We start from the raw sequence: 12416 nt of genomic DNA, 5'->3' as shown, positions 1-12416 counted from the left end.
GGTGTTACACACACTTTATTACTGTTTATAATAAAATAATTAATTTATTTATTAATTATTTTTACTGAGAAGTCAGAGCGCGATCCTATGTGATATACTCAATATATGGCACGCCCGTGCAACCCTAAGGTGTGAGACAACCAAATTGCTTCTTTGAAAGGAAATAATTACAAGTAATATATTTTTAAATATTGTTCAAATTTTTTTAAAAAAAATTAATTGATATTTCTAAATGATATTTTAATGTTAATTGTTTTTATTTAAATTTTTTTTACAACTTACTAATATTTAAATTACCTAGTAAATTTCTTTTATTTACTAGAATATTGATTGATTAAATATTATTTTTAATTTAGATTAGTGGCCCAATGCTAACAAAGTATTAATATGTTCACTAATTTTTAATTTAGAGTGAATTCATTAAAAATTGATACAATTCAAATTATTATCTTAATTTATTAGTTTTAAATGTCCGATTAAAAAAAAATTAACCTAATTAATAATCTAATGTGGCTTATTAAAGCAGGAAAGTATTCCTAAGAGAATATCATATGACATTTTCTTAAAAAACTTATAACGTGTCACCCTCTATAAATAACTCTTTTATTCTAATTATTATTTAATTCTTTTTTATTTCTCTTTTAATTAGCATTGTTATTATATTACTACCTTAATATTTATGATTTAAATTATTATTTTCTTTAAAATTTATTTTTTTTAAATTTAGATATTTTGTGATTAAATACAATATTTGAAAATTATTTATATTATTTATTTATAAATTTATTTATACAAAAATATTATTTATCACATGTCACCCTTTATAATAATAATAATAATAATAATAACAAAGGTTACCGATGGCTATTAATTTAAAGAAATTAGCTATTAATTTATGATCTCACATTCTTAATATATATATATATATAGGTAGGTTTTCCTTTGGTGTTGCCATATAGGCTTTCAAATATATTACATTTACACTAAGTGGCAATTTTAATTGCATTTATTGATGGAATTTTTTTTCTTTAAAGAAAATTAACACCTATGTTTATTTTAAAGGAAAATCAAAACTATCAAGTGGAATATTTTTAAATACATTTACTGTAGTTAAATTTAGCTAATTATTTTCCAAGTCAAAATATTTAATTTTAAAATTCAACGAATATTATTATGACTATCTAGTTATTGCCATAACTAAAGATTTGATTTCCTTTAAAATATTTACTCTAAATTAGAAACAAGCATCAAGGGATATTTGAATTTTTGTGAGAATTAATGATTGAATTTTTTAAAACATGTCTAATTATTAAAGGTAAAATATTCATTAATTTTATTTTTTTTAAATGGGAAAGGTCAATATTAATTTTTTTTTGTATTTCCTAAACAATTGTTAGTTTTTACCCAAAACGTTTAATATTTCATTAAACCGTAAAAAATTAAGAATTATATATTATTATTATTATTATAAACAAAAAAATAATTTATAGCCATAAAATAAAATTTATTACCATTAAGGTTACTTATTTGAGGGCAACTGCTAACTTATTTGGCTAATGTTTTAGAGTTTTAATATTTTTAAATAGTAACGTTAAAATTCTTTCAATTAAAGAATAACTTTTTTTAATTAATAATAATTTAATGGCCTAATTAAATCTGATATGAATTTTTCTATCTCTTTACCTATAAATAATTGATAATTTTTGTCATTTGACACACACTAAACTTTTTTCTTCTTACCAAACATTTTCTCTCCATCTAATTACTCTTAAATTCTCTTTTAATTTATTGTATTCTTTCAACAGTTATAAGTCTCGATTCATAAATCTTATTATTTTTAATTTTTATTTTATTTTTCTTACTCTATTAAGCATAGTAAAATTAAAATAAATTAATTTTTTTTCATAAAAAAAGAGTTAAACTGATATAAATTATGAATTAAATTAAAATAATCAAATAAAAGTTAATATTATGTTGTAGTCAATTAATATAAAGTTAATCTATATTCTCTATATAAACTCACTCAAATACACAATCTACACTCTTTTGTATAGTTAAAGTTGCAAGTCTTCACTGTAAGAGGTTAGTAGTTTTTTTTTTTTTTTCCATATCCTTTTTATTTACTTTTTTACATTTGATTATTTTCCTATTTTAGTTAAGTAACTATATTTTTATACATAAAAATAGAATTACATCGAAATTTGATAAGAATAATTGGAAATATTAGTTGAAGTCGAATAAAAAAAATAAAATGTATACAATAATTTGGTCAATGAATCAAATCCTAAAATAGTTTAAGTTTATATTCACTAAATTTGACAAATAGCATTAATAAATTTTAAATTATTTTTGTAAATAAATAATGTTATTATATTTTAAATACAATAATTACATAAACTACCATTAATTTATGTATAAAAAGGATTAAAAATATAATTTTAAAATAATTTTGCCATAAATAGTTTAAAAAGTTACTATTAAAAAGAAAGAAAATTTGTTTAAATAAAATTAATTAAGCAAAAATTTTTTAAAAAATAATTTAATAATAAAAATTTATTATTATTTAAATTATATATATATATATACACACATACTACCATGCACACCAGTATTTTGCTAGTAATGGATATGACAGCTAATAAATTGAAATAGTCCATACCAATTTAATTCTAACATTAATTTGTTTTTTTACTTATTGCTTTAAATGGGTGTATATTAGCTAATTAAATTGTGAGATATATTTTGTGAAGCATACTAGAACAAACAAAATTCTTAACTGTCCATATTTATTAGCCAATTAGACCTAATTGGTAATATATTGACTTATTTATGGAGATTAGATACTCACTGAAAATTTAACAATTAGTTAGTAAATGATTATAGCATCGTCTGCTAGAAGTGACTTAAATTAAAATTAACATATTCTATCATTTTAAATTAATGGACCATTAATATGGTCATATTCTAATAATTTTTTATTCTAATAAGTTTCAAATCATTAAAATATGATTTTATTAAATTTTTTATTTAATCAGGCTAATAAAAAAGTTTTAAATTATGTGGCTTATACAACTAATATGGATATCAATTTTAAAAACTAAAAATATTCAATTATAACACATTTTAATTAAAAAAAATTACTAATTAATCGTCTCTAATATGGTCTAGCTAATAACACCTAGAATATTGACTACTAATTCTAATTAATTATTAGAATTTTTAAATCTAATAAGCTTCAAATTATTGATTTAATAATGGTACATATAGTTTTTTATTTAGTCCATATTTTAATTCTAAATAAGCTAACTTTATTAGAATATTATTTAAATTAACGGGACCATATTTTAATAATTAGAAACTTATTAGAATAAAAAATTATTAGAATATGAATATATTTATGGCCTAGTTTAAAGTACTCTAATAATGTGAGGCTAATATTTTTAAATTAGGTGACAGTTAGGTCTAGTTGGATAAATATTTATAGTAGTTTAATATTAGTTTGCTATATTTTTTAAAAATGACAATTATACCATTTAAATTTAAATGAACAATTAATTTAATGGATATGAGTATGTAAAAATAATATGGCCCCTAATAATAAATTTTGAGTATGTAAAAAATTAATTGTTATTTTAAATGAGTACTCTAAAAAAAAAATCAACATTAAACTTCAATTTTAAAAATATCAATTAATGACTAATTAAATATCAATCCCAACTAATTCATTTTTTTTATTAGGGGCCATATTCTTTTTACATACTCAAAATTTATTGTAAACATTTAAACCACATATTTAAAGTTATTATTAAATTAATTGTCTTAATAACTTAAATGAGGCCCAATAAAATAAAAAAATTAATGTATCAATATTTTAGTAATTTAAAAGCTTTTTCTGTTAATCTAATTAAACAATAATTTATATGGGCTAAATTTAATTGTCTCTCACGTTGGCCAACTTACTAAATCATGATTAATGAAGTAATTTCCCGCATCCATTAACTGTCTGATATTTTAATAAGCTTCATATTAAAATTTGAACATACCCATATTAATTATTAAAATTAACAAATTAATATAGAGTAATTTTAAATTATGGGGCCCATATTTAATTCAAACTATCAAAATAGAGACGATCAATAACTTAATAAGTTGAATTAAACTTACTTTGAAATTAATATTACTTACACTATTATATAGATTTTATGATTAATATTATATAGACAAATATTTAAATAATTAATGAAATTACTAAAAAAATTCTTTGTTTACGCTTATTGTGAACTCATTAAATATAGCTTTAAATTATTAAGTTTAATATATATTAACCTTAACTCAATTTTAAATTACTTAAAATAACATTTTATTAAAATATTATATGGGACCAATAATTTTGGTATTTTAAATGGGTAATAACATATTACTAAATTCTTTTAAAGCAATTAGCTTCATTAAATATAAAAAAAATTTTTTTAAATTATTAGAATATGAACTCATTAAATTTCTTATTTAATTGACTAATAAAAATATCAATTATTTAAAAAATAATGAACCATTTAGTTTAGTTTAATAAAAACCTCATTTTAATCTTCAAATTATTAAAATATGACCTCATTAAATTTTTTCCTTAATTGCGCTAATAAAAAATTATTAAGATTTTTTTGTAGAAACATGACTGATAGTTAATAAATATACCATATTTAAAATATTCTAAATTTAAATGATTACAAAAATTTAAATAAATATAAATTATCAAATATCACATTATATTTAATTTAAATATAACTAGAATATTGGCCAACTAAGTGACCTAATTTACTTTTAAATATAGCCCATTTTTAATTATGGTAGATCACTTGCAGAAAATATCTAATATTAATAATGTATCTTTAAAAATTTAGACGAGGTGTTTAAAATTGTAACCTAAATGTTAACGACTAATAAAATAGATAATCGCTGAAAAATAGAATTTAAAATTAGAACTTTAAGGTATGTTAAAATTATGTTCTAAAAAACATTTTAAATATTTTTACTAGATAACACATTAATAAATAGGAAAATTTTTATGGTGAATTAACATTTTAAAATATTTTTAATTTAAAAGCTTCAAAACTTAAAATTTTTAGAGCTAGTTTGAATGATTTCTGTAGAATATCAGTTTTAAGGACTATAATTGAATTTTCTGAGTATGTGAGTTTTGCCTGGTTTAGAAGGCCCAGGAGGGACCATGTGATGTTATTGAGATGTGGGTTTGGGACTTGTGATTTTAGAAGTGTGATTTTAACCACTTTGCAGGTTATGTAGGTCCTAGGTACTGGAAAAACTCTGTTGGATTTTCGATATAAATTATAATATCTTTTCTCTTTAAAATCTTATTTTCAAGTTAGTATTGATAAATTTATAATATAATTGTTTAGGTGATCAGGGTCAACCATCTTCCTTTACTCAGCTACCACAGTAGCTTCTGATTAATCTGAGTAGATATTGATTTTATTTATAATTTCAATATTATTTTATATTCAAGGCATGCCCATGCATCACTTATAAGTATATGTATATAGCTATTAATAGGCATGACTTGTGTTGCATTCTTACATTGATGAAATCAATGTGCGTGTCACCTTAAGGCAATTTGAAGCTGTGTGTGTGTCGGCATACGTATAGTGTGGTACTGAATATGAGCAGGACGGGCAAATTGGCTAGAGCTGATTTTGCTGGGCCCGATCTTTTTTCTAATAAGTCGGGGTGAGTAGGAGTGAACAGATTTCGGTTTGAATCGAAAAATCGAATTGATCCGAGTCAATTCGGTTCAATCTGTTCGGTTCGATTTGATTTTAAAGAGAAAAATTGATCAAACCGAACCGAATAGTAATTTTATATATTCAAATCAAACCAAATCGATTTTTGAATTGATTTATTTTTATAAGGAATTTATGAATTATATTTAATTATATATATAAATTATTTAATTTCATTGATTAATATTTATTAGGTTCAAATCAAAGTCAAAATTAGATCAATTAACTTAAAAATTAAGTCTAAATTTAAAAATCAATCAAAAATCAAAACCGATCAGTTTGAACCGAATCGAACCGAAATAGAGCAATTCAGTTCAATTCGATTTTTCATCCATTTCGATTTGATTTGATTTCTAAAATATGTAATTCAATTTTCATAATTTAATTCGATTCGATTTGAACCAAATGCTCACCCCTAGGGGTGAATATAGCTTTGAGTTGATTTTGCTGACCCCCACATTTGAATTGTTAAGAGAAAGTCCGCCTTGAGTTGATTTCGCGGGCTAGCATTGGATTAAAAGAGCTGTATAGGAAATCAACTCCCATATAGATACGTATATTGATGTGATAGATGGGCATGTGAGTGTTTCAAATTATTCTTTGTGCGAATATTATTTGAATTTGTTTAGATGTGTTGGTATATATTGCATTTCATCCTTAAGAATGCATTAGCCCTAGATAGCTATAGAAATTGTAATTAAAATCAATATCTTACTCTATAAGTCAAACGCTCACTCCTGTTCACCTTATTTTTTCCAGGTTACAGGAGGATCTCTTTCTTGTGATTAACCTATTTCCTTTCTCACAGATCTTTTAGTAATAAAATCATAATTTCATAGTATTAATTCAAAATCTAAAACCCCGAATGTACTAGAAGTAGTTTATTTGGCTTGGGATTGTAATAGTTTATTTATTTTGAAATTGTAAACCTTTATCTATGTATGTGTGGATATATAGGATGGGTATTTATCTTGGAAGATGGAGCTGAGCTCCCATTTGATTAAATTGCTATGTTGATGATTGTGAGGATGAGCTGAACTCCCCAAATTGATATATTTTGTGATTATAGATCAGGTGAGTTAAAAACTCCCCATTGAATAGTCCAATTTATGGCTGGACTTTATCCGTTTGTCTTCTTAAAATTGGACTACAGTAATAGACCTTAGGTTTGGGTTTAGAATAGTTAGGTTTACTACGAGCTTTAGGGGTCTTATACCGACCCAAGTCCTAGTGCCAGTCCAGCCCATAATTTGGGTCGTGACATAGTTGATATCAGAGCTTAGGCTCCAGATTCTTGGGAAAGAGTGTATTTGGGAATGTAAAAGGAGTTTTATTATGAGTCACATGTGGAGTATAAGATCCATATTCATCCTTGCACTGTCATCATTGCATCTAGTTTTTGCTTTATGTACCTGTATGTGATTATTAGTTGTAGAGATGCTTAGTATACTATTTTGGATTTTTATAGGCTAATGCTGTTGAATTTCAGGAAAAATGCGTAGAGGTAGAAGAGCTACCACATCGCTAGAACGGGAAGTGCCAAATGAAGTATCTGCACAAGATGAGGCACCTGCCCCAAGGAGACGGGGCATGAGACCTTGAGCTGCTCAAGTGGAAGAGCAGCAGCCACCAGTACAGGAATAGTCATTTATGGCCTAGGGTCCTATGAATCCAATGACAGCCACCCTAACTGGTCTACAGAGGACCATTGACATGATGACATAGTATATGGCCCATCCTCCACAATAGCTATAGCCCCCAGTACAAAGAGTGGAACCTTATAAACAAATAATAAATTTTAAGAGGTTAATGCCCAGTACTTATGGATACTACAGATGATGCATATCAGTTTCTAGACTCTTGCAAATAAGCAGGAGTGGAGCTATAGTTGACAAACATGAGACTAATAGAGTATGTGTAGCATGTGATGGGACCTGTGCCTAGACAGTGGATGATGGATTATGTGCTCCCTCATATTGAAGGATTATCCTATACACAATTTGTTGAACTGTTCATAAATAGGTTTGTGCCAAAGAGTTTTAGAGATCAGAAGCAGTGGGCTTTTGAGGCCTTAAGATAGAATGACAGATCAGTGAAAAAGTATGCTTCAAAGTTTTTGAAGTTGAGTAGGTACATCCCTACTGCAATTGCCATAGAAAGTATGAAGGTTAAGAGATTTTTAAAGGGACTGAACAGGAGGTATGCAAACTTGGCCATGTTGTTAGACTTGATGTGGTAGTTAATCAGGCCCGACATATTGAAATTAGTTATAGAGGAGATGATGGAAGCAAAGCAAAGAAGAATAAAGGGGAAGGGTCATTTGGAACGCCATATATGGGAGGTGGCAGCCAGAGTCACCACAATGGAAAAAGTAGAGGAAATAAGAAAGCAGGCCTTAGACACAGAGCCAGAGGGTTCAGGTTGAGCTATGGTTCTAGCAGTGGATAGAGTTCAGGCTACAACAGTTCTGGATCTGGTTCAGGATATTCTTTGGCACTATGCACACAATGTGGGAGAGTACACTTGGGGCCTTACTTGGTGAGCTAGAGTGGGTGTTTCAGATGTGGCCAGTAGGGCTACTTTGCCAGGGAATGTCCCATATTCAGTGAGCATTTGATGGGGTCACAAGGTTCAATTGCTAATGTACCTCATCAGTTACACCCTGGTACTTCCAGCATGGCGGGTAACTAGTTCAGGGGCCAACAGGGCCATGGTCAGGGAGGACGTGGTTTTAGAAGTTGATCTGGAGGTAGGAGTCAACTTCAAGGTTCTGCAACTCAGGGCAGAGATCAAGCTTGGGTTTTTACCCTGACACACCAGGATGCTCAGGCTTACAATGCAGTGGTGGCAAGTATTCTTCCAGTCTGTTTTTTTGAGACACGCGTTTTGATAGACCAGGGTGCTATGCATTCGTTTATTTCCCTTGTGTTTGCCTTATGATTGGGTGAGAATCTTACAGCTCTAGAGTGTCCCTTATCTGTAGCTACCCCTCTTAGTGACAACATAGATGTAGGTATGATTTTTCTGGATAGCCTAGTTATAGTTGATGGAAATATCCTCCCGACAGACTTAGTTACTTTACTGGTGATGGATTGGCTATCAACTCATTATGCCACACTAGAATGCAGAAATAAAAATGTGTATTTCCATACACCTTGAGTAAAAGAGCTTAGTTTTGATGGTGATAGAAGCGTGGCTCTGTACAACCTAGTGTCAGCCATTAGTGCCAAGAAGATATTGATGCATGGATATTAGGGTTTTTTGACACTATTAAGGGACACATCTGTTGAAGGTGTCAATGTGAAAGATGCTCCTGTTGTCAAGGAATTTGTAGATGTATTTCCTGAGGAGCTTCCAGGGTTGCCACCAAATAGGGAGATAGAGTTTCGCATAGACATTGTGCTGGGTACAAATCCCATTTCTATGCCACCTTATAGGATAACACTAGTAGAGTTAAAGGAATTGAAGGAGCAACAACTGCAAGAGTTTTTGGACAAGGGTTTCATCCGATCAAGTACTTCACCTTGAGGTGCTCCTATTCTATTTGTAAGGAAGAAGGATGGATCTTTGAGGTTGTGTATTGATTATAGATAGCTGAATAAAGTGACTGTTAAGAATAAACATCCACTTCCTCGAATTGATGACCTGTTTGATCAGCTGCGAGGGGCTAGATTTTTCTCAAAAATAGACCTACAATCGTGCTATCATCAATTGAGGATCAAGAGTAAAGATAGCAAAAAAACAGCTTTCAGGACTAAGTATGGTCATTATGAGTTATTAGTTATGTCTTATGAACTCACTAATGCACTAGTGGTCTTTATGGACTTAATGAATAGGGTGTTTAGGCCATTCCTTGATCGCTTTGTCATTGTATTCATAGATGACATTTTGGTGTATTCTCAAACCGAGGAAGAGCATGTGTGGCATCTGAGGATGCTGTTGCAAACATTAAGGAAACATCAGTTGTATGCTAAGTTTTCAAAATATGAGTTTTGGCTGGAAAGCATTTCATTCTTGGGACATATAGTCTTTAGTGAAGGAACTTAGGTGAATCCTAAGAAAATTGAAGCAGTAACTGATTGGTTTAGGCCCATTATAGTCACAGAGGTGAGGAGTTTTTTAGGCCTAGTAAGCTATTATGGGCACTTTGTGTAAAATTTCTTCAGGATAGTAGCTCCTCTGACCAAGTTGACTCGAAAGAATATCCCATTTTTCTAGTAAGATGAGTGTGAGAAAAGCTTTCAGAAGCTTAAAGAATGCCTAACCATAGCCCTTGTGTTAACATTGCCTGTAAGTAGAGAAGGATATACGGTGTACTGTGATGCTTTTAGAGTTGAGTTAGGGTGTGTCTTAATGTAACACGATAAAGTAGTGGCTTATGCTTCAAGACAGTTAAAGAAGCATGAGCAGAACTATTCCACTCATGATCTAGAGATGACGGTTATAGTTTTTACATTAAAGATTTGGAGGCACTATTTGTATGGTGAGGTGTACTACACTGACTATAAGAGTTTAAAGTACATCTTCCAGCAGAGAGATTTAAATCTAAGGCAAAGGAGATAGTTAGAGCTTCTGAAGGACTGATTGTACTATCAGTATCACCCAGGTAAGGCGAATGTGATCGCAGATGCCTTAAGCAGGAAATCTGCTGGCAGCCTGGCACATATATCAGTGTAAAGGAGATCGTTAATTCGAGAGATACATGAGTTGATGAATCAAGGTTTGATCTTGGATATGATAGATGCGGGTGCACTTTTGGTGCACTTTTGACTAAAGAATGCAAGAGCTACTTACCAACAGACAATGAATACTATCTTTTATGATATGATCGACTGCTTGATGAAAGTGTACATTGATGATATGATGGTCAAATCAAAGAAAGTGGTGGATCACTCGGGCTAGCTAACTAAGGTCTTGAAAGGGTGAAATTGTTCGAGCTGAAAATGAATCCATTGAAATGTGCCTTTGGATTGAAAGCAGAGAATTTTCTCAGATTTCTAGTGCACCAAAGAGGCATAGAGGTGGATCATAATAAAGCCAAAGATATCACTAAGGCCAAGCCACCAACAAACAAGAAGAGTTACAACGATTTTTTGGACAGTGAACTATCTCATAAGGTTCATCTCAAACCTGGTAGGCAAGATGAAGGAGTTCAGAGACCTGCTAAAGTTAAAGGAGGATGAGTTTATCTAGCTAGATAAACATCAATCTGCTTTTGAGAGAATTAAACAGTTTCTCACCAAACCTCCTACGCTTATGCCTCCAATTGAAGGCATACCGCTCAAGCTCTACATTTCAAATGCCGAAAAGTCAATTGTTTATTTCTTAGCCCGAGACAATGAGACTTTGAGCAGACAATCTATTACCTAAGTAGGGTTCTTTCAGCAACTAAGACGAGATATTCGACAATTGAGAAAATGTCTGGCTCTCTATTTTGCTTGCACTAAACCGAGGCATTACTTGATCAAACACAGAGTGTTCATGATGTGCCAGACCAATTTGACCAAGTATATGTTGACAAGGTCACTCATCATAGGAAGAGTTGAAAAGTGAGCCTTATCACTAACGGAATTCTCTCAGGCCTACCATCCTCAGAAGGCAGTCAAAGGTCAAGCATTCGAGGATTTCTTAGCAAAGCACCCTTGCTTGGATGTGACAAGAATTAAAGGTATTCTAGAGGTGAATGAGTTTGAGATCAATCTATGGGTTCTAAAGTTTGATAGTTCAAGCACAGAGAGTTAGCATTCTTATTTAGTCTCCCACAAGAACCAAGATAGCCTTGTCTTTTTGATTGCCTGAAGATCTTGCTGAAGTTGGGAGTAAAGTGAGTTAGAGTTATGAGAAATTCTTAATTAGTGCTCAGACAATTTTCAAGGGAATACAAATGCAACAGTATTACCCTTGTATCTTATTTTGCAATGGCTATTCAGCTATTGGAAAGTTTCGAGGAGACGGAGTTTGAACACCTAACTCGATAAAGCAATTGGGAGGCAAATGAGCTAGCTCAGGTTGCCTTTAGTCTAAAGATTTCAGAAGATCTAGCTTATCGAGCGCTGAAAATTAAGAAAAGGCAACATCCATATATTCATGAAAGGGGGATATTGATAAAAGTACTCGCAAGCGAAGATACAAGCCTTACATTACCAGCTTTTGGAGGGTGAGTTATACAAAAAAGGTTTTGATTAGCTACTTTTGAGGTGCTTAAGAATTGGAAAGTATATCAGAGCGCTTGCCCAAGTTCATGAAGGTATTTGTGGAGCTCATTAGGCTGAGATTAAGATGAGGTGGTTAATCAGGAGGCACGGTTACTTTGGCCATCTATTTTAAGAGACTCAATTAGTTATGCTAAAAGATGTCAAACTTGCCATAAATATGGAGATATTCAGATAGTCTCATCATCAGACTTTCATCCTATTATGAAGTCATGGCCGTTTAAAGGTTAGGCCATTAATCTCATTGGCAAAATTCATCCAGCGTTCTAATGGCTTCAGACTACTTTTTAAAATGTGTAGAGCTAATTCATCTGGACAAGGCAGATCAAATAAATGTTATCAAGTTCATCAACGAAAACTTGATCCATCGCTTTGAAATTCCTAAAACAATCACTACAAATCATGGTAC

Source organism: Hevea brasiliensis, chromosome 14, assembly GCF_030052815.1.
Source record: "Hevea brasiliensis isolate MT/VB/25A 57/8 chromosome 14, ASM3005281v1, whole genome shotgun sequence".
Taxonomy (NCBI): Eukaryota; Viridiplantae; Streptophyta; class Magnoliopsida; order Malpighiales; family Euphorbiaceae; genus Hevea; species Hevea brasiliensis.
This window is presented reverse-complemented; position numbering follows the sequence as displayed.